This window comes from Tetrao urogallus (genome assembly GCF_951394365.1).
Source record: "Tetrao urogallus genome assembly, chromosome: 4".
In the NCBI taxonomy this organism is placed as follows: domain Eukaryota; kingdom Metazoa; phylum Chordata; class Aves; order Galliformes; family Phasianidae; genus Tetrao; species Tetrao urogallus.
In genome coordinates, this window is record NC_136817.1 from 35,420,376 (window position 1) to 35,445,659 (window position 25,284).

Genomic DNA, 25,284 nt, shown 5'->3' on the forward strand with positions numbered 1-25,284 from the left:
GGAGGGGAGCAGGGCAGGGATTTGGTTGTGAGTGCCAGGTCTGAGTGCAAAGAAATAGTCCTGCACAGAACAGGTATGTTTTTGATACACTCTGGTGTGAAAGTTCATCCCTGTGGAAAAAAGCTAGTACAAAATCTATCCTTTTAGGATACTGGGAAAGCCCTTTCAGAAAAATAAATTCTAACACCTGCAAATTCAAAGAAAAAAGTAGATATTGTGAAAATCTGGACTCTAATGGAAAATTAAATTGTGTATAAATAACTCAGACTTTCTCAGAGTAATACCCAAAAGTAGATTTATTCCTTTATTCTTTTAGAGGTTCTTGTTCACATAACTTTTGCAAGCCTTTCTCTGATATGTTAGTTTTAATTCTTTTTTTAGTAGAATCATTTCCAAATTCAGAATAGGGAAGGTCAGGCTGCTCCAGAGTGTGAGCACGGTGCAGCCCAGCGAATGCTGATCACCTTTGCTGCCTAGAGATAGCCAACATCAGCCTAATCAGTATGCAGCTGTCGATCAGACATGCACACCTCCTTAGTCACTGAATAAAAGAAATGTGTGCCAACACCACTGGGTAATGTTTGATCTGCAAAGGACTCAATAGTTGATATTATGAACTACGTCAACAGTCTCTACTAGATTTTGAATATTCTGGAGGATAAATCTTGTCAATTTCAAATTGGTTTTGGCATCAATTCAGTTAATGAATGAGTTTGGTGTTCATCTCCAGCAGGATATTTCCAAACTAACTTCTGTGTTTAACTGGATGCAGATGTTGCACCAGGAATAGTAAAATTTCATGATAAACTTTTATTTGTTTTTATTTTATGCAAAGAATTTGGTGTTTGTTGACTGAAACTGTTTCCTACAACAGATGTATGAAAATTAAGGCAAAGAATTGCTAACTCAATTAATGACTCCCTATTTAGAATTTTCTGCCTGTGACACTGTACAGCAGTCCTTGTAGATCTGGTCCAGCAGTCTGCTATCACAGAATCATGGAATCATAAAATCATTTGGGTTGGAAGGGACCTTTAAGATCACCTAGTTCCAAGCCCTCTGCTACAGGCAGGGACACCTTTCTGAGACAAGGTTGCTCAGAATCTCGTCCAGCCTGACCTTGAATCTTCCAGGGAGGGGACATTCACAACCTCAATGGGCAACCTGTTCCAGCATCTCACAGCCTTCACAGTAAATAATTTCTTCCTGATATCAGTCTAAAACCTATCCTCTTGCAGTTTAAAGCCATTTCCCCTCATCCTGTAGCTCCATACCCTTATGAAAAGTTACTCCCCAGCCTCCCTGTAGGTCTCATTCAGGTACTGGAAGGCTGCTATAAGGTCTCCTCAGAGCCTTCTCTTCTCCAGACTTAAGAGCCCCAGCTCACTCAGCCTGTTCTTGTAGGGGCCTTCCTATCCTGTTTTGGGTTCCTTTTTTGATCTGGTCCTGTTCAGCACTTCCAAAAATCCTACTACTAACCAACATATGTCAACTTGTTTTTCCTCTCTTCAAGCTGTTTACCAATTTACTCAGGGTTAGGACAGTGGTTTGCAAAATTTACACTGACATGGATGTGGATGTAGCATGTTCAAAAGTCTCCATTAAACATCTGATATCTACCTGAGATTCACCTTTCCTCAAATATCGTAAGTTAGATTAGTGACTTCCCTCATGATGGCACTATATACATGCTTTTCCACCTCTTTTTTTTAGTATTTCAGCACAATTCATTTAGACAAATGCTCATAAAGTACATGGTGCTGTACAAGTGGGAGGTACAAATAAGAGGATAACAAATGGACAGACAGAACTTAGGAGGGCTGTGCTATCTTTCAGATTCCCAAGATGTTCCATATAATCATTTACTATTAGCAGTAATTGACATCCTTCAAAAGCACAATGAGCACCATGTGTCAACAAAAAGAAGTGTAATTATTTCAACAATGTTATGGTTTGGCAGCTGATGAAAAGGAAGAAAGGTGGTAAATTATTCTTTGATTACTTTTCTTAAGTCTCTATAGAGCAAACATCTTACGCAAACAATGGGCACTTTATCTTAAGTGACCACCCTAGGGATAAGGTAATTTAGTTGCTTAATTAAAGGCCAAACTAAATTGTACCTTGAAAACTTAGCAATATTTTCAAGTTTGTTCCTGTGCCAGAAAGCTGCTACTGAACATGGCCTTCACTGTGAGATTTTCTACTTTTCATAATAATCACCTGCTGCTGACCATTTAGTCATCACATTTCTCCATTGAATTCTACATGAGTTCATGCACTTTCTCATACAAAGTCATATTGAAAAAAAAAAAAAAAAAAAAAATCAAATTTGTTATCAGTCAGTATAATGTAAAATAATAGAAAAAAGAAAAAAACAAGCTATACTTGACAGAACATGGTATATATATGTATTTGCTTAACACACATACAACAATTACTGTATCATATGAGCACTTATTACCACAGTTATTCTCAAATCATATTGGCTTTTCTGGGATGTAAGTATGATACAGTTTTCATGTTACATTTGACTAAACATTATACAGGGAAATAGATTTTCTCAGTGTAGCCTAGAGATCCATGTGCCACTATATTCAGTAAGACTTGGATAACAAAGTTTGAGCACTACTGCCTGAAACATAAAACTTTATTGTTCTCCAGTATCTCTTAGCAAAAGCTTCCAAAAACCTTTTGCTCATTGGGCCAGCCATATGCAAATCCCTGTTCAAGTTGCTGACTGCAGTACAGCCACTGCAGCTAACTGGAGAGTCTTGCAGCAGCGTACAATTAGGATCTTGTGTTTTTCCAGATACGAATATCAACTTATTGCTGCTAGAGAGAGAAAATCAAAGGCTTCTATGCATCTTCCTATTAGCACAGGGAAACAGAGCTGAGTTGCACATGACATATATTATTGTAAGTTTTCATGTGCTATGTAGAATCTGCTGTTAGAGCAATAACCAGGCTCTTTAAATGATAAACAGGATGGAAGAAAGAACACAGTGGACTGCAAATGCCAGTTTTTTGTTAGTTTAGTATTCGTGACCTTCTGACATGAATTCTCTGTGTTCTGGAAGTGTCTGATGTCATGGCCTCTCTGTGCTTTAGCAGAGAAAAATCAAAGGGCTTATAAAACTACTGGCAGCAACACACAGAGACAGATACAGACTGCAATCAAAAAATCAATACAGTTTGACTATACCAACTTCCAGCTTATTATTTATTATTCGCCTATTGATGCTTCTCATTGTAGCCTATATTTTAAGGCAAAAAGGAAACCTTCATGCTAAGGAGTCCTCTATAATCTAGGTGCTACACTTTTAAAATTGTTATAAAAAAGCTCTGGACCTGCAATCTCACTCTGTTTTTTTTTTTTTTTTTTATTCCTATTTCATTTATCCATCTAATCAGAGAAAAATCAAAACAATTTCAGTTGCAGTCTGTTACGGGAATGACTTGGTTGTGGATTGATATCTGCAACTGAAATCTAACAATCTGAGATACAGCATTATAGGGCATCAGGGTAGGAAATGAAACAATGAAATACTTAAAAATAAGATTTTATGATTTTAATTTGTTTGAAGCATTATTTCAGAGCTCATTTTGTGGAACATGCAGGGAAGAGTTGGCAACTAACTTATTTCACTGGCCTCTCTATATAATAATAAACTACTAAAGAGGTATAGAAAAAATAATAAAAAGTGATACACAAAATGGTCTGGTGGACAGGAGAGGTATTTTAGCAACCCATGTTTCAGTCTCTTGTTGCACTGCTTTGTGGCATACATTTGAACACATAATTTCATCCGTCTTTCAAGCAGATATTGAATATTTCCTAAATGACCTATCAAAGTCACTGCCATTAGAGAGACTTTCTGGAAAGGAACTCAATTATCCACAGGACTGAGCAATTCCTGTGAGGCAACTGAGAGAGGAAGAGGGATCAGAATACCCAGAGATTCAAAAAAAAGGCCGAGAACCTCCCATGTCAGCACTTACAGTAATTAATAGAAGTCATTCCACCGACTTCAGTGAGCTTTCAGGTCACACACAATTAGTAAACCCCTAGATGTTTCCAATTCCGGTGACAGAAGTGTGGTCACGACTTTCTTCAAAGTTCGTATTCATTGGCACCACAAAGACAATACCCTACCCAGGAGTTTGCACTGGAAATAAACATAACCTTCATACTGGTTTCTAAAGGTTTTATTCCCTGAGAAGAACTGTGCTGCTTGTGAGGTGCATCAGTACCAATAATCTTCAATTCAACATAAACAACATTCTTTAAAGGCAAAACTTTGAAATACGTAATGCAGTACCACAGTACAGAATCATTACAATAGTTTTGAGCAATTGCAGGAGGAAATGCTGTAGCCCAAACTAGCTTTTACACCTTTCATCTTTTGCTTTTATAACAACAGTTGTGACTAAAATTTTTGTGTATTCTGAGATATTTGTAAGAAGTTTATCTTTACTGCAGATGGGCCCATTTCTAGCTGTTTTCTGCTCATGCAGAGTTTTCATATCGTCTGCAGCATGAGTTAATTTGAATGCAATCTTTTACTCCTGGTGAAATCTTCAGTCACTGATCAGTGCACTGTAATGCAAGATAGATTCTAACAGCTATTATATAACATTGTCCTGCACTTGGGAAAAAGATAATAATGAGAACAGAAAATGTATCTACTGTATTCTCCTGACTTTGCCAGTTTTCTTCTTAATGGTCAGTTATACAAGTGTCCCATGAGAATCTTCTGTAGTAATTTTGCCAGAACAAATACACTCAGCTCAAAAGATTTCTTTCCCAAGGAATCATAAAAGCAAGAGATAACAAAGAATTGCTAGGTCACCTTACACTCTTACTATATTGCACACTTAAGACCATGTTCTATTGAGGCTTATTTATTACTGGTATGGCTGTGAAAGAATTTCATTCTGAAAGAAAAAATCCATGAGAGCGAAGTGGATAAAAACTGATTCATATAGTTATCTAGCTTGTTCTCTTTTATAAAACAAAACCTTCATCTAAAAATTTAGAGCTGTAATTTTGCATGGCATTCTAAAATCCGAAAAATGTGGGATTTAGATTTGAATAATTGAATCACTGAATCACCAAGGTTGGAAAAGACTTTGAAGAGCATCCAGTCCAACTATCCACCTATCACCACCATTCCGCACTAAACCATGTCCCTTAGTACAATATCTATATGTTTCTTGAACACATTATGAAAACATAACCTGTGGTAACCTGTGGGAACTTGTAGGAAATGTGGGACTGTGCTGCTATGAAGATTTCCCTCTGTTAGACTGCTCTGTTAACCACGTGATAGGTCTGGAAACAGCTCTGCTTCAGAAAAGCAAAACTTCCAAAGATTTAAGCGGAATGTGCTTCTTATAAAAGGAAACTTAATGAAACAAGAATAAAAATAAAAATATGTTTTCTTTTTATTACAAAACTTTGAACTACAGCCTGACTTTACATTTATGGTCCTTGGTTAGGCTAGAAAATTTAAGGATATATAATTGCATTGGTGTAAGGACTGTCTACTTAAACTGCTTTTTGATCCTCCTTACATCAGCATAATTTACAACTGTGTTGAATTTTTGACAGTAAGCAATAATAACATTACTACAATTTTGTTCATATTACTGTTAATATTACTAAAATAGTAATTTTAAAATTAGTAATAGTTCTTAATTAATTACTATCAAAAGCAAGCAAAAAATTAGAACACTAGTGTCAAAAAACAAGTAACTGAAAATAGTTAAATATACATGCTTTTTAAACTCATCCAAATGACGCTGTGCAATGAAAAATCTCTGGTTCATTGTGGAGAGAGAAGGCTTTCTAAATATCCTTAAGAGATGTCAGAATGTCAGAAGCTTGGGCACATAGTCCAGCTACATAATGAAAGGCTGAATAGGAGAGCTTCTGCTAAAACTGTGGATAGTGACTGTCTAGCCTCTATGTCACGCTGGTATGCAGTCAATCCAAATTGATCTTAGTAATTAGTATACATAGGTCAGTCTGAAAGTAATGTCTCCTATTTATTCCCATGGAAATTACAACTGATTAAAAGTGCACAATAATACTATTTGATAAAGTAAATTCTTAGCCACAAAACACTGTTTTTGAACACAGTCAGCTATGCATTTTTGTCAGTGATGAACAAAAGTCTGCATGTTGTGCCTGTAAAAATCTGCATCATCAGAGGACATGCACAGTAACTGTTGCTACAACTGAAACACACCTCCCACCACCTCACTGTGCTCACATCCACTGCTTGGTCTCCAAAAATGTTCAGCAAGCATTGATGAATGTCAGTGTGTACTGCCATACCACCAACAACTGCCTCTGCTGTTACAGGCCAACATAATAAAATAGGCCTAACATTTAAAGTAGCCTTTGGATATGTACGTATATATACATACATATCTACACACATACGCACGCATAGCCTTAGGGGAATATAAATTATGGTAATCTAAAGAGGCTGTGCTAGGACTGTACACACTCTATATAAATAACAATTGTAGCATGAAACTTGAATATCTGCAGGTGATTACACGTTGCATATACCTGCTCTGTCCAGGCTGTATTCAGACTCCACACATGCCTAGGGACTCTGTGAGCCATTTACTGCTTGCACTGTGCTCACTGGTCTAGAAATGCAGTTCGGTAAGGTAGCTTGGTGCAATACCGACTTTGAAGAGGAAACTTGTTAGTATATGGAAGAAGAAACACATGTGCAAGAAAAAGACAGCAAATAACCCTTTTAAGATTTCTGATGGATAATTCCATACCTGAAAAGATTCTGTGAGAAAACAAGTTACCAAGTCTAATTAAAAATGAAACCAGAAACAACTCCTCAAATTTTCAAAACAGCACTGTCATCTAGACTCTGCTTTCAAATTCAATCTGAACAGTAGCTAGAGCAAAACGTCCACCAAAAAGTGTGTTTTATCATATCATCATAATTAAATGATGTTCATTTTTAAATGATCTTCAGAAATGTTTCATAAAGGACTTGAAAATGTATATTGGCCTATATCCAAACTGAAAATATCTGAAACATGACAATGAAACAAGAAGGTAAGGTTTTCAAAGATTACTACAACCTAGTAAGTCTAGTAAAATTAGATTTCACTTTTATTCTCTGCTGTTTCTCAAAGTCTATTTCTGATTTTCATAGCTTTCTTTTAAACTGATTTGGATCACTCTCTAACTTCTCAAGCACAATTCCCCAAACTCAGAACACATTGTTAGCATTCATACCAATCCCAAATACCTTTGACAACTGTAGATAAGCAGATTTAGAACCCACATCTATAAGATGAGTTTTGCTCTTAAAATCTGGTATTCCAGACGGTCCTGGAACATCTTCAATAATCACGGTGTTATAAGCATAAACGACTTCTTGTGAGAGACTGAGCCAGGCAGGTATAGTCAGAATGAAAATGTTTGCCTTTTAAATAGAAAAACGTAAGGGTTTTGTTTGTTTGTTCATTTTGTTTTTACCTAAGTAAAAGGCAATAAAGCTTTGTGTCATCCGCATGTGAGGTGGAACATGAAGATCACTTAATACTGGGATTTGGGAATACTTTGATAGGATTTAGGAAAGACTCGGTTTGCTTTGTCATCTGGAGTACTGATAGGTCTATACATCATATTAACTTTAATGATATGATAAATATATACATGACCCACACATAAATACAGGGATGTTTCACCAGTTGAATAAGGTAAAACAAATATATATAGGGAAACAAGAAACTGTACATGTAAATTCAGTAGTCTCAGAGTAGAAAAAAATCATGATTTATGGAGTGGTTCTCTGCACTAAAAAGCATTCTGATGCTTTACATAGAAATCTTTAGATATTAAAAAAAAAACAACCAAAAAACAAACCTCCCTCCCCCAAAACAAAACAGGTCAGTGAGGCAGTAAATGTGAAACAGATCAAGAACTATAGCAAGGTTTTGCTTTTGAAAAAACTCATTTAATTTTCAGTAACAGAGGTTGGTAATTTCACTTTGATTTCTAAGGCTTTCTAAGGTAATGGATAATAATGCTTCTCCTCAGAATTGAGATAAAAGCGAGTCAAGCCTTATAGAATCTTGGTATGATCTGTCAGCCAGCAGCAGGACAGGTGCAGTTACATAATGACTTTCAAGTCATTAATGACTTGATAATGAAGATAATGACTTATCTTCAGGGACAAGCCCCCCAAAAAGACATTTTGTTGCACAGATAGCTTATAGGTTTTATTTCTCCTTTTCTGCAGCAGCACAGCATTTAGAAAGGAGGTAGATAAAATTTAACTGATTCAAATATTAGTAAACAAACTGCACAATTCTTGCTGCAGTAACATATGTATATATATACATATATATATATATATATAAGAGAAAGTGCTATGCTTCTTTCTTGGCTAGTAAAAGCATATGCTGTATGAAGCATGAAAGATAACCAGATTGACAGTTGGAAATTTTTTCAAACATTTTAAGTATTTTTGAAAAATGATGAAACAAATGGAAAGCCTGTAGGCCTGTAGGAATAAAGGTCAAAACCTCTCCGGGAGGTGTTCAAGGCCACGTTAGATAGAACTCTGGGCAACCTCATTTAGTGCCTGACCCAGTGGGAGGCCATCCAGCCCAAGGCAAGGGGGTTGGAACTAGATGATCTTTAAGGTCTTCTCCAAGCTTTTATACAATTGCATGAAAACCAGTAATGGTGGCAGAGGTAAATGACATCTAATTAATGAGAGATAAGAGTTAGGCTACAAGACTCTAGAATGGGAACTTCTGTTGGAAATTGACAACCTTTTATGTTGCAGCTCTTAGTAATGTACGTAGTACGTGAAATAGGAACAACCTTTTCAGGTTCAAGAAACCTGAACCTAGGTGAGTCATTAAGATAGGACCAACAGGGATAAAGATTACTTCCACTAAATATTGTGAGATGAATTTATGTATATTAATCATCTTTGTTCAAAGAAAATCTTTTGGAGACAAATACTGAATATTTTAAAAATATCTCCTCCTCAATTTTCTATTCCTTTTTCTTTTTTTTTTTCAGAACAAAACTGAAATCAAAACCACACAGAACTGTATGCTTCCAAATTGCCTTTGTGCCAAAAGTGAGAAACAGCTTTAAAAAACTGAAAAAAATAATTCATTTTTTATTCATCATTTACCTATTTTAACTGGAATTGACTTCTTTTGCTTTAAAATAAAAGGCTGGAGTTCACAGAAACTGCTACTATTCATATAATGTTTTTAAAGCAGGAAATGCTCATTACAGGGAAGTACAGAGAAGAGTTTTTTTCAAAACACTGGTTGTGTACACATATGTTAGGAAGGACTATTAAGTCAACTCAGTGATAATGGAACAATATTAGAAATCTGAAAATATTCCACGAGATGAATACACCAGGGGGCTGTTTAGCAGTATTGCTGCACTAAAAATGTTGCTAAGACTAGTTCGAATAATTGGCCATTATATTTTTCTGTCAAATGCAAATCACAAATAAAATCAAACACTGAAGCTGTTAACTCACGGGAGAAATTCAGAGCTGAAGATCACTAAGGCCATCAGTATATTTAAAGACCTAATCACATCCCAGATCTATGTGGTGCATGTATTTGCTGAAGGCTCTGGAAATAAAAAACCCTGCCAATTGCACACTGAGTTGGAACTAAATGGTACACTGAGAAAAAAGCAAGAGAGTGATGATGAAACACAACATACATATGGACATCAGCTTCCTTCTTCAGTCATAGGAGACCATTAAAACTGAAAAAAAAACTTGTTTTTTGAGCGTTGTGAAGTTTAATAATTCATGCTTGTAAATATTTCCAAGATGTAGAGACTGAAAACTGTTGTATACCTAAAAAAAAGGTATTTTCTAAAATTGCTAGGCACAAAAGTTGGTGTTGCAACACTACTACTATTATAATGTTATAAATGATACAAAATCTACGTCACTGATGAACCAGAAAATCTGTTTGGTTTATTATAGCTGTAATAACATACAAAGTCATGTGTTTTAGCACTGAGACCTGAAAACCGCAAGTCAAAGTAGTTCAGCTGTTTGGTAGTTACAAATTATTTGCAACTGTGTTAGTTTTGGAAAGTGCCAATCAGAATCTGGGCCTCCAAAACACTGTGCAGGTGATACTGGGAGAAGTTACAATCTATTGTAAAACAAGGCAGGGTAGTGAGAAGGAAAGAGAAGTAAAGTGACTGGTAGTAGAAGCGGAGTATATACACAAAGGAGTTGTTGCAAATAATTTGAATGTTTATTCTCTCAACTAAAGAGAGGGACCTATCTAGAAAAAATGTTCTCAATCAGAACAGATTCAATAGCTTACAACATAGCACAGTTAATCTTTGGAAAAATTTTGAAAAACAGAGAGAAACCCTATATATATATAGGACATATATCACAATAGGACATATATTTATCTGTCTTCTCACTTAAAATGCTTTCTTTAGCTTCCTTTCTAAAACAGCTGCTGGATATTCTGTTTGATAACCCTTAATTCGATATTCAGCACAAGCGACTTTGCTTCCAAAATGTCAGTGGGATGCAGATGTTGTATTGTGAATTGTCACTGTGCTATTAGAGCTGTCAGGGGTCAGGCTGGACATGTTGGCAGCTAGCTGGGAGCAGCTGGAATTTTTGGCATATTCAGAGAATTCTCTACGGGGAATAAAATGGTAGTGACATTTATTGATTCAAGATTGGAAGAGATCTGAGTAGATACATAACCACTCCTGGCAATTTCCTTACATAAGCTATTCCTCCAAGTCCCTTCCTTGTCCTTGATTTTCTCCCTCATCATCTCATCATCCACCTATATTCTCAAATACTCTGCTGCCTGGAACTATGCTGGCAGGGTAAGCATCTGTTCACTGGAATTTAGAGCTGTTCATATCCCTCAAAATAGAAAGCATTCTATGCAGAAAGCATTAAGGCATCACAGGCAGAATCAAGACATTGGAAAAACTGAAAGATCACAGTCTCACAGAGAACATTTAGATATTGATGCACCTCAGTGGCTAATTAAGAAATTGTCAAGATCTCAACTAAATTATCTCAGTATATTTTTTAATATCTACATTTTTAAATTAACTTGTCAGTTTAAAATCTTACCTTGCAATAAGTATTATTTAAGTGTCAACAGGAAATATATGATTTAGAACAACAATGAATATGACTTGGCCTTGTGTAGCAATTAAAACTGGAAAATTCTTATGCCTGAATGCAGTAACGTTTAGAAAAAATAAAATGCCAGATCAAGAGCTATAGAATTTATATCAATTCAAACAGATTTATTCTATAACATGAAATGTTTCTTCTCTTTCACTTGACTGTGATTGGGAATAAAGTTGGGAAAACAATTAAAAAAGAATAATTTTAAATACTGCAATGAAAATGTGTTGCACAAACTTCACAGTAAAGCTTGGGAGAAGTACAGATTAAGAGAACAATCTTAGTGTCACAGCTTGACGAAAACTCAATAAGCAGAATGCCAAAATAGCAACAGCATCTGCACATCAGATTTTATTGACATTAAGCAGGTCATTGTACTTCCCTGTACTCCAGGAGGCTTTACAAGTATGGATTTTCTTCCCAGTCCCCACACATAAATACTTCTGGTCTCTCTCTATGACAGCTCAGCTATTCTGTTAAACTAACTGTCCCGGAGCTCTGTGTGAGATAGTTACTATTGTTTTTGTAATTGCATTATAAGCAAAAATAACCATTTTGCAAAACTATCTAGAATGCTATAATTACACAATTACTTTCATCCAAATATCTAAGTATTTTTTTAGACATTCATTCAAATATACCTTAGGTTTTTCTAAACTATTTTCTGTCACTGCTAACTATTTTATTTTAATACCTATTTATTTTTAGGACACATCAAGAGGAGTCCAAAATACCTGCATCCAGAGAATCCAAAGTCAGAGATCTACATCCATGGCATTAAGTCACACTCAGAGAGCCCCAGCTGTGTTTGTGCTCCATATCACACAGGAGGGATTTAGGCACAAAAGACACCAAGACCCTTGAATATTCCTTGCCACTGCCTCTCTAGCAGCCTTCTCTGTCAAATCCTTGTAGTGAAATGAAAGAGTAGAGACATTGAACTGAGCAAATGAACACACAGGGACAGATGCGGGCAATCGGCATGCTGTGTTCCTCTTCAACAGCTCATCCTCCCTTTAACTTGCCACCTAGCAGACGCTAAACTTATCCTTGTAGCCTCAGTTGGCCTGAACGCCAACATGAAGAGCATCTTTTTGCCTTCTCTTCTTCCATCTCTGCCCAATGATATGTTAGCTTGTTACAGAGGACTGAGCATTATCTCCCTGGAAACTGACTCTGAACCTGGCATCCCTCCCTCAAGAGGATTCTACAGACCTGATGAAAAATGCAGAGAACTCATACTTCCCAGACCCAAATCTTCTTGCTTTCCTCACTCCCAGAGGCTGCAGGAAAGCAGCAGATTCTCCCCACTTGCCCTGGTTAACACAGCACTCAGCTGGGCTCAGCCAGACAGAAGCCATTTCAAGACTTTAACAGAAAGGACTGACCACTTGGCATACTAAGCATTAGAGCAATGCATTTCACATGAACTCTATTGGATTTACACTAATAGCTATCTCTGGAGAGGCTAGTTCCTCTATTGACACGTCATTTGATTAAGATCACAGTATCCCACCCGCTGAACATTGCGAGGAGAAAATGGTCAGAATGCAATGAAGGTACGTGGGATGTTTCTTTAACAGTTGCAGTTGCAGGAAAGGCATCAGCAAAATCTACGTGGAGAAAAAAAAGAGGAGGAAACACATACACAAAGAGCAGCTTCAATGTTGTTCATGTGTTTCTAGTTTTCCAAATGATGTTCTTTGTGAAACTTCATCTAGAGGACGCTAAGGGTGAAGTTCCCTATTCTGGATTTATACAGGTATCTTTGTAGAGGGCAACACGGTGAGCAATGACAGCATTTCTACTCTAGTGCTCAAAGCTGGTAATGTAGCACCAGGGAAGACTTTGTGCCAGTTTTCCTTCCACTCACCCAGGGCTTTGGAAGAGAAGTAAATTTGGCCCTTGCTGTTCATTCACAGAGAATACTAGTAATTCCTATCTTTTAAAGTAACTTTTCTGCTCTGCTTTATAAACACTAAAAGAAGGGATTCATCAGCACGAAAACCTAGCCCTTAATGCTTTATTTATTTCCTCCTTTGTTCTTGCAAAGATTTCACTCTTGCTGTGGAGTGTGCAACTTTTTAGAAGATGTTGTTACAGCTGTTTCTTCAAGACAACTGCTTTTGAATTTCTCATTAATAGAATATGTCAGTTCTATGAATCCAAGAAGACCTACTTTTGTTTCTTTGCTACTTTTCTTTCCTATATTTTTATTGTTTTTACCTTTCTACTATTGTGCTGCTGTGAAGAGATGACCTACTTGCAGTGCAGACAGAAAGCAAGTAGCCTTTGGAGACTGGATGTCAGCACTTCCAGTGAGCACCATGGGAAGGCTGGTGGAAACAGAACAGGCTCCTGTCTACAGCTGGGAGAAACTCTTCAAGTAATTAAAATTTCTAATTTAGTAGTGGGCAATTGGCTTAGAAATATTTATTAGAATTAATGTATAATGTATTAACAGTGCTTCAACATACTTTGCATCTTATTAATATATTATGATATATTTTAACAACTGGAGTATAACAAATTGAAGCTAGTGAGCCGCATTATGTTTATAAGCAGTATCATTTATGGTCGGTTTTCTCTGGCATGCTTTCTGAAATCCCATTATCAATTGTTTAACATTGCAGGATTTAAACAGCTTGGCCTACTGTCCGCTGGAAAAACTGGTTTAGAAAGTTGTTAAAAAACAGCTCAGCTTTTTCCAAGAACAAACCCAGAGAAAATACTTAAGTTTAACAATTAAAAGCAAGCAAACAAAATTATAATTTCTAAGCTAGTGAGTTTTCCAGCTTTCATAATTTTGAATCATGGACTGGATTACTGATTACTGCCAGATTAATGGCAAAGGGAAAGCCCAGGTATTAGGGAGATGCTTACTGATGTCCAACAAATATATGTCCAAGTTTGAAAGGATTATGAAGTCTGAAGCTGCCATTTGCAAATATTCAGTGGAAATAATTAAAGACTAGCAAGGCAATTCTCAGAGGAGTCTATAATAAAAACACCGCTCAGAAAGAACTGTGAAGATAAACCTGTTAACATTTGTGAAACACTCAGATGCTCTGATAATGAGCTCCATGAAAAACCCATGAGAATAGTAATAAATTTGTAATCAGTGTGGCATTAGGATGCTGTGTAGTAAATAGAACTGTGTAGCTGACACTGAGCACTGAAATAATAATTGAATTGCCACTCATTCAGTCATAGCTGTTTTGCAGGCTGCCTAAAAGAAGGACTATAAAGAAAATAATGTGCATATTTTGATATAAGAAGATATAAATAAGAGGCTGTTAAATTATATGTGCAGATGTGCCAATTTTACTTCAGAAGTTCAAAACTGTGATTCTGTGCTTCAACTTCTGAGGGTTTGACAGTAGCCTTAACTTCTGCGCGCTTCATTTTAAACAACTGCTTATTTTATGTATGTGACTAAATGTCATTATAACAACTGAGTGGAATAGATTAGTGAACAGATAACAAGAAAGTGTGCCAACTTTTTGAGTAAAGTCTTTTTTCTGCACAGGTAGAAGCATACAGGAAATAAACTACCCTAATCTAACAGCACCTCCTCTGAAAGAAGTCACGATTTGTTAAATTGTCATCTTCAAGGAAAAGTTGGATTCACCATTGTATTTTACAGCTGTAACTTTGCTCCCTGTTCAGTTTGTTCAGATTTATGAGCTGAACATTGTGTTCTCTACCAGATCCTTGACCTATTGCACGCTGCAAATTTATTTTTCCTGGCAGCAAAAAGGGAATGATTAAACTAGGTTAACTGATTGCATTCATGTATAAAACATACCTCAGATAATTTGGGTTTAGATGCCTTGCAAAGTTTGTGTTCATATGTTGGCTTCCTTTTTTTTTTTTTTTTAATTGAGAGAAAATACTGACACAACTGAAACTGAATAGAAGATAGAAGTTGTGGTGTTTTGTTTTGTTTGTTAAGTTTTCCCAAGATTGAACTTCAACATCACAGTGCATATGAGCCACCACTGCTTTGAACTTAAGCATCTTTCTATAAACACTCATTTGATTTGATTACAAACCTCTACAGTAGAATTTTCAGATATCAACCAGAAATGCAGAGACTAATGAATAACTTCATTCCTCTTGGAGGAAAATAATTAAAGCATACCCAAAAAAACCAACCTCTTCAGCCCCACGATGCATGGCTTAGTAGGTTATGTTATATTCCACTAAAGAACATTCACAAACCACCCAGGTTTTTCTGAGCAGGAAAAGAAAATGTCTCAGCATCTTCAGTACAGTGACAGTCATAGTATCTGAGAGATGCCAAATACAAAATGGTGCTCAGATCCAGCACTGCGGCTGTTCAAAGAAAGCACTGATTCATGTAGAAAACTTTCTAGGGCTTTGAGATACAATTCCCATCAGGCTCCCTGCTACACCTGATGAGCAAGAACAGGATCTCCCTAAATTAAAAGAAGACTAAAAAATAACAAAGCCACACGAGAGCTAATGAGTCATCCAGCAGATATTCTTCATTCCCAGAGAGCTGTATTTTCTAAAGATCTTTATAGTTCGGACTAGCACTTTTTTGTATTTTCTCAGTTGCTAAAATTCCATCTTCTCTCTTATTCTCTGCTTCTACGATTTCAGAGCTGTAATAGATCTTTGGGACTATCACAGTGGGTAACTCCACCCAGAGCTGGCAGAGCTGACACTATCACTTCATCTCCTTCAAACTCTCAATGCCATCATGGCACAACACGCATACTGCTCTCTGCCCTCTCTCCTCATAGAATCTTCTTCACTGTGACAGTAAGTTACATTTCTTCTGTTCCCTTCTCACAGTTCTCACCTTTCATTCCTCTCTGTATTTCTCATATCTGCTGCTTATATTTCTATGATACAAAAGATGAACATAATGAAAAGGAATAAATGCAAATATGCTCTGATTGCCTTGCTGAGGTCACATAACTTCTCTCTGCTGTGAATTCAGCTCTATCTGGAAACAGCAAGTTGATCTATTTTTCAACTCCAAGCTCTGTGTGGAACCTACCGCTGGGACCACAACACAAACAATAAAGTAAGGAGAATACCAGTTCTCATTTCACTGTTTTCTCTGAACATTCCCTCTGCTTTCCACACAACAACCAGAAGGGATGGTACTGAACACAACAGCAGTACTACGTTCTTTTGGCAGATGACATTTCATTTCTTACAGTCAGAGATTTCCAAAATACTAACATCTCTTTATTGAGAAAGATTTGTATAAAACAGTAAATAGGCAAGTTTTCAGACATTTTGCCATCTTTTAGAAATGTATTTAATTGCATATCCACAGAGCCTGAGATTGAGATACTTCCTGATCTCTTCCAGATCACGTATCTTCGAAGTCGGGTGGTAAGAGAAGGCACCTGGGAATTACTAATAAATTTAACAGTATCTACCTACTGGAATCCCTACTCTTCAGATTAGCAAGTGATGGCAGCTGAAGAAACCCAACTATCTCTCATCATTGTATTTAAGTAGTTTTACAGTAACTTCAATATTTATTATTAAACTGATAAAATACTGAGTTTCACAGCAAAATAAAATTAAGAAAGAGAATTGAGACCAAGTGGCTTGAACAATTACCTAAGCAATATCTACCTGCTGGTAGGTGCTCAGTATTTTTTTTATTTTTATTTCTCTCTGGATTTTTTTTTCTCAATGTCCTTTATGCTTTATGTTAATTTTGCTTATATTGACATTAATATTTTTAGACTGTTTCCTGTACATCCTTCCTGAATTGTGAAAAGTACTGAAAGAAAAAATGCATACTAGAGATACATCTCAGCAATGCCAGGGTAATGGAAAGTACAAACACATCTTAGATGCTGCTGTGACTGTGAATGTGTAGACTGATGTGATAATGATTTTGCAAATTCAGTTCATACCTTAACAGGGGAGTCTAATCACTATAACTACAGGGAATTTGACTGCTGTAAAGTCTTGCTTATTTGGTGAAAGTTTATTCTCTATTGGTAGGACCTTTTAAAATACAAAACACTGGATTAACTCTTCTGTCTTTGACTTCAGGTGGGAATTTTAGTAACTTCAATGTGACAGAACAATAGTGAATGCTTTAAAAAATTCCAGAGAAAATGTGCAATGTTCCTTGTCTTTTTCTCCCTAGTGTTGGCCTTTTAAGAAAAAGAAAATAAAACAAAACACAGTAAAAGAAAGCTGCTGATTTACTTCCTAGTCCAGAGCTCCTCAACTCAGCCACCCTGCCAACAGCTATTTACTAATGCCAGCACAAGTGTGTGAAACAAGCTGCTCCTTCTGCCGTATTCAGGATTTCTGCCATAGCTTCTGTACCCCTGGTGCCCTGAAAAAAAGTTTGAAAAAAGACCAATCTGCTATTTAATGCCTAGTTCAAAAAAACCTTTTGAATAAACACAAAAGCCACAGTCCATCAACACTTCTCTGCTCCCAGCATTTCCACGTCCTACTTGGAGAAAAGGGACCATGTTCCTGTGCAAGGTAATCCCTGGGAACATGGCACTGATAATCAACAATTAATTTTTGGTTAGTTAAAAAAAAAACAAGAAGTAGTGCAGACTCAGTCATAGTATTATCCTGAGAATAAGGAAGGAAATGGAAGATGGTGAAGTGAAAGAATAATGTAAAGTGAAACATTTCCCTTCCTAACACACAAAAACTGGCCTTTCAAGAATCAGTTAAGAGCACTGCCTTATTAATCTCCCTCTTCAGTTGTCTACTCAGTGCATAAAATGTGGATGTCAGAAACAGCGATGAAAGAGATGAAATATGTTTAGAGTGACTTTGTGGAACAAATGCAGTAGATTCCAAGGACTGCTGCTTAGGGCCTTGCTCACTGGATTTGCTGCATACCAAACAGTACATTGAGAACAACCGCTGTGATCTGCACTTCGCATTTCCCAAGGTTTGCTTTCAAAAAGACAGGAAGGTCAGTGTCCTGAACTCCAATAGTACAGTGTTCAAAATTCTCCACTTTATTGCATATTTTCCATTTTTTTGCATCTTTTGGTGTATATACAAAATCCAGAAAAACTCTCACATTCAAATGTGGTGCCTCCTTTCCTCTTTCCATATTTTCCATTTTAAAAATGTGTGATTTATTTTCCCCCGCTAAACAAGAGAGTAGAGAAATTTATAGTTCAATGGGGGACATTGGAGTACTTTTGTTCACTAAAATCGAGTACCCATATTAATGCTACTGGATTAGATTCTCTCTAAAAGTGATTCAGCTCCTAAGGTCACTGACAAATGGGTATTTACTTTGTCATTGCAGGAATAAACAAAAGATCAAAGAAAATTTGTGTCTTAAAAATACCAAGCTTGGAAAACTGATCAGAGAAACCCCACTTGAGCCTATTTAGATGACACAGGGTTCATCACTAGGCATTGCCAGCAGAGATAAAAACTGTTCAGGTACACATTCCCAGCTAATTGCTGGCTGAATCCAAACGTAAGTATTCATAACCCTAAATACACTAAGTATGTTTAATATATCATATGTAATATTCATTATTCACTCATTCCCTGGTCTCAGCTACCTTTTTTTTTAAGAAGTGGTTAGTCACCCTTAAATTCCAGTAATCAGCTATTAGAACTGTATGTAACTCCACATTACAAAGCATTTAAAGTTGCCTTACTGGTATAATTACTAGCATTAGATTTTTAATAAAGAATTCATCAATTCATCTGTTTTTTAGTAATTCATACTGTTCCAGTTGTGAGGTAAGAGAAAATTTTCTTTAGAAATAAACAGAGGGGTTCATACTGAAAACTCTTCTTTTAAGATCTTGGTGTACCAAGATCTTGGAATAAGTGCCAAAGCTCCGAAGTAGTCAGTAAGCCAGAGTTTCTTTCCATTTTATTATTTCTAGTGGTTTAACAGAAAGTCAGCAGCTTTCTTTGAACTGTTAATGATGTGTTACTTCTTTCAACAAGTGAGAAAGCAACTAGTTCTGACAAAGCAATTTCAGAGCTGGGTATGTCCACTGCCACATCCCCTACAGACACCCACAAACACACACACTCCACAGGAAATTTAAGTCAATGACTCCAACTTTAGCTGGAGTTCTTCTCTTTTATGTCACATAGCCAAGCCAAAAATACTACAAGGACCTTTATTATCACAGGTTGATGCCAATACTATTTCTCGATTCTCTGAAAAAAATAACCAAACCTCAGCTACTGGCCTTAGACATGCCAATACCTCCCTCTAAGATGTTACAGACATGAGGACAGATGGCCAACTCGAATGTGTATTTGTGCGCTTCCTTTCAAATTGTTTTGGCACGACAAGATGGTATTCTATGTCTGCCTGGTATAAATTACAACTTTAAACTGGCTACAGCACTTCCAAAAAGCAATCTGTCCCACTTCTTTTCAGGCACACTCTGTCCCAAAGAGGGGATGTCTCCTGCCATGGTGATGGCATGGTGATCCAACTGGAAATCTACTACCAAGGAAAAAATCCCATGGTAAATGTCTCCATGGACATTACTGAATATGGGAGTGAGAATGGCTTTACGTTAATGTGACTTGCAGATGATAAGGCATTTGCAGTGAAAGAATTTTCATCAGGTGTAATTGTGCTAGCTACAATTTAATTAGCTTAGCTAACAAGATTGACAAACAGCAAATGTAACAACATAGACAGTTCTTTCTCAGTAAGCTCACGGCCTGGGAGAGATTTAGAGAAGGTAGGTAATGCTGGCTGCTCCATGATATGCCTCCACTGCAATTGCTTAGTAACATCAGGCACAGCTGGGGAGATGTGCATCTAGCCACACTGCATCTGCTACATCCTGTCAGCGCCTACTTCTGTACAGACTTTGGAGAGGAGGAAGAAGAAAAGCTATCTGGTGCACATTACTGACTCCAGAGATATATTACAGAAATGCATTTCATTTTGCCTCACTTCTAAAAATGGAAAGAACAAGAGAAAGACATATTTTCTATTTCCCATCTGCAGTATACCACAGTACACATAAGATAAAGGTCAATATGCTATTCTAGAGAGTCAGAAATAACAAGATTCAAAATAACCTTATTGAAATTTTGAAGGCAGTCTATGCTAAAGAAGATCTGTACAGACTGATGTGTCTCTCAGAAACAGAAAACACTATTCTTTGTACTACAATATTTGACATACTAGAAGTTCTGAGTCCCTACTATTAATTCAGGTAAATTAGATGATATTTTAAATAAAGCATACCTCGGCTGCTGCACCACCTTCCCCATGATAGAGGTGGAGCTCACAGGTCTGCGGTTCACTGGTTCCTCCATCCTGATGGCAGAGTGCCATTTGCTTTCTTTAGCCTGGCTGTACAACTGTTTGAAGATCAAAAGAATGCTCACTCAATGACATCAGCCAGCTTCCTAGCACTCCTGTGCATATCACGTCAGGGCACATAGACTTATGTCCCTTTGCTCATATGTCCTCAACCTGATTTTCTTCCATCAAGGCTAATCTTCCTTACTAGAGGCTTTCCCCATGGTATGAAGGTCCTGGGATTTCTGAATGCAACGAGCTCTAGAAACTCTTGATGCATATGAAATGTGTGTTTGCAGCTATCGCTCATTCAAAAAGAAAATGTATAAAGAAACAGAGAAACAATTTATCTGCGCTTTTTTTTTTTTTTTTTTTTTTTTTTTTTTAACCAACTCTTCTTTCTTTTACCACACATGGACTATTTTTCATTCATGAGATTCTAACAATTTCTTTTAGGAAACAAAATTGTACAGATCTAAAATAAACCTGAAATAATATCTCAGAGTTAAAATGAAGAGATTCTGAGACAAATTAATGGACATTCAGTCCAGAAGATACAATCTTCTCTGTATTCCAGAATAACATACTTCTCCACTAACTGATTTACAGGTAGAAGAAAACTGAACTTTGTTTGGATGTTTCAAACTTTATTTCCACTCTAAGTGGCCATTGACATTTTCTACATGGAGTGTGCAATAAAGGAAATGCAGAAGGATTTGTGTACTTACTTATCTTGTTAAGCACCACTTGATTTTTTACTACTATACACTACTTAGTTTTGATTAGCCAAACTCCAAACGATGTATAACAATACTGCTTGTCTTTGCTGTAGAAACCACACACACAAACTGCAAAAAAAAAAGAGTCAAATGAGCTCTCTGTTCTTTGGATTTGCCTGCTTGGTCTCAATTCACTGTAGTAATAGTCTCAGTTTACAGTTGCTCTATTAAATTTCATATACTCCAGCTACTCACTGCAGTGAGTACTCTACATACTGAAACTTGTACATACATTTATTTTCATGAAGTGCTCAATTGTTTGTACTTTAAATTCAATAATTAGTTCTGATAGATTTGTGCAATAAGATCTTTTCAGATATCCAATTTACATTAGTAGTAGTTCTGTTCCTTTAACCAGCATTTCCTAAGAGAAGTCAATAAAGAATAGCAGGATATTTGAACTTCTTCTTTCAGTAGGAACATAAATGTCTAAAAGGAATGAAAGTGCTGTTTGGCTATCACAGAATAGCTTAGCTTGAAGGGGATCTTAAAGATCATCTAGTTCCAACCCCAATCATGAGTGATTACTGAAGGAAAAATAATAATCATCTAAAGATGCATTTCTTAAAGCTACTTGTACTGTAGAGTCAGAAGAGCAACTCTCATAATTCAGTGTGCATGCAGGAGAAATTTATGAGTAAATCTGTATTATTGAAAAAGTAATTCCATTGTGATGGTGAATGTTAATGAGAAACATTACATAACAGAAATATAAACTTCTGTTTATACTGAAATGTTTATCAGTAATAAAAGCAGAGGCAAAGAAATAAATACACAGTTCAATGATGCACAGGTTTATCTGGTTTGTTTAGCATATGGGAACTTCTGTACATTTTTATGAGCAACTCACTATGAATACACACTTTTGAACACAGGGGTAGTAGTAGAACCACGATACCATGAGTATCCTTTGGCTCTACTTATCTGCTTTCTGAATGGTTTTAAGCTTAAAACAGGTTTGATGCTGTGATCACATCTAGGAGCTGAATTTCACTTCCATGTGAATAAAGATTTTACAGGAAATGAGTATTCTGTTGTAGGAGGTTATTTGTTTTGTGTTTCACAAGGTGATTAAAATGCCTTGCAGAGATTATTTTAAGGATGTTGTCTGGTTTCAGCATTTTTGAGACAAACACAATGAAAAAAAACAGTGTTAGAAGTGTTTCTATTCTGTTTGTGTCTGTATAAGATGCTCCCCACTGACTGATTTTGTGTCTGCTATAATATGAGGTTCTCTCCTTACTAAGCTATGCTATTAACTTAAGATATTGATCTATCTCAGGCTGTAGCTCAATGGACAGCTCAGATCATATTTTGAAATCTAACTGAAGTGTTATATTCATGGGTTACAGTTCAGGCTGGTGAAAAAGGGAGCCAAGTTCAGAAATGTCTCCTCTCACTTCCATCAAAAAGAAGTCACGAATTTTAAGACCTCTAGAAAACTGTAGGGCTCTAAACTCAAGTTCAGTGTCTTTTTAAAATTTCTGTAATGTGCTGTGACTTTCGGAAGATTGCTCTTGGAAAAGCCTTTATATGGCTCTGCTTTCATTCTGGCTAAAGATTCTGCATAAAGATTCCATTTAGAAACATTTCAAATATAGTTATGTGCAAGAAGCAAGTTTCTCCTCTTTGGTCTTTTTCGGATGGACTGGGATTGAAGCAAGCATGTCTAGCCTAAAGCATTTCCTTTTTCTTCAATGTATTCTGCGCACAGACAATGATACACTGTATTTGTTTTAATGCATCTTTCTGTGCTACACAGAGTAGTTTAATATTGCTGCTTGTGAAGAATGCTTTGGTCTAAATTGCTGCAGGCAAGGAAAACTGTGCTTACAAATTCTAATGCAGGAGGATATAGAGCTATTTTTAGTCAACATATTGGAAGATTCAGAAACACAGTAATATATAATCATGTTAGGTCTTTAAATACTTGTGATAAAATCACTGAAATGTAGAGCTGAAAGGGCTGTCAAGAAGATTTACCCATGCCCTGAGACAGGATTAATTATATTTTGACCACCCTCAAGATGTTTGTCTAATACAATTTCAAATGAAGGACATCACAGTCTTGGGCACTTGCTTCACTAATATTGCAGTCAGACATTTCCCCCTGTTTTTTTCTCTATTATTTTCTGTGATAGCTCCAGGGGCATAAAAAAAATGTCTCTAATCTCTGAAGGAAAAGGGCACCCTCCACCAACCTTTTTATTTTAAGTACACTGCAAGATCACTATTGCATCTACATTTCCCTACCACTTTCATTTTTTTTATTTCCTGGACTAAGGAAACATCTTTCCCTCAACAGTAGTGCCCTAACATAGACAGAGCACTCCATTCAAGGCTTCTACTTCTGACTGTTAATGTATGCACATAGTACTATGCTGCATTTTCTTTCTAATCTACAGAAATATATAACATACCTCCAACTAAGATGCATACAACAATCCAGTTAACACATACTAGCTATACTTATTTTTTTCCCTGGTGTATCATTTTTTGTTGCTGTTGTTTTTACCTTTTAAGAGGAAAGAAGGAAGCCAGAAATAGATGTAGAATACATATCAATCACTGGCTACATGGCTGTGCTGGTGTGAGGATTTCATTTTCTTTATGACAGTGAGACAGTCTATGAAGATTATAACCTGTCAGGGAGGGATGGGATCCCTCCCTAACTATCTAGAAGAGGCAGGGCAATCTTTTGCAGCAGGCTGGCCAGCCTAGAGTGGTGAGCTTCAAAGTGAAGGGCTTGAGGGGTGGGGTCCAGTGGCAGTGCTCACACCATTGTAACAAGCTAGGGAATAAGCCAAGCCATCCAGAACAGTGACAAATATTCCTTAGCTGCTAGTGGCCTCAAGGGTGTGTAGAGCTATGCGGGATCCTCTTCCTCCCTTCTAGAGAAACCTGCATCCTTGGTGTCATGGTTTTATGATTTTTGGTTGTCGGTATTCCACATCATGACATCATGTAGTGCACTGGGAATTAAAGAGTTGATGCTCCAGTTCCAGGCAACTGTCCCAGAGGAAAAGAAGAACTCCAGAGGACTTTGCATTCAGAGAAGAGATATAACCCCTGGCAAGGTCATGCAAACTTCCTTTTTCTCCCTTTTTGATCATCAGGCTCTCCCTCCCTGCTGCTCATCCCGACTGCACATTGGCAGCATTAAATTAAGGCCTTCAGCTCATTTTATTTATTAGCTACAATTCTAATTATAGTGTATTACATTGCATTATAGAGTGTTAACTTGCATTCCAATATCTTATTTAGTAAATTAATTTGTTTCTCATCAGATCATTGCTGCTGTTATTTTTGGGGCTCATCTCTCTCTCTGTTTTCCCCTTTCCAGAGGCACAGACTCATGGGTCTCACTGCCCCACTAGTCACAGAACAGGGCCAAATCAGCCCATAAACCATTCACACTTGGCTCCCTCTTCTTCTCTGAAGTGCCTGTATGCCAATGCATGCAGCATGGGGAACAAATAAAAAGAATTAGAGATCTGTGTGCAGTCACAGGACCTTGATCTCATTGCTATCACAGTCACAGAGGAACAGTTCTCATGACTGGAACGCTGTCAAAGATAGTTACGTACTTTTTATGGTGAGCAAGATGACCTGAAGAGGGTGCTCTTTATGTGAGAGAACAATTTGAATGTACTGAGCTCCACCCAGGGATGAATGATAAATAAGTTGGGTGGAGAGGAACCTAACGAAACTCAACAGAGGCAAAAAGAGTCCTACACAAAGGGAGGAATAACTGCATGCATCGGTGCAGGCTAGGGGATGACCTGCTTGAAAGGGGCTCTGTGAAGAAGGACCTGGGACAGCATGTTGGCCATGAACCAGCAATGTCCTGGTGACCAGCAGGCAAGGATGCAACCTTTTTTTCTCTGAATTTTCAATTGGTTTTGTAAATCAAAACCCATTTCCTTTTCTTTGTCTACCCATTCTGCTAACCTGAACAAAGGAAGAAACTAGATTTGCTTGACAAATCTGTGCTGACTAT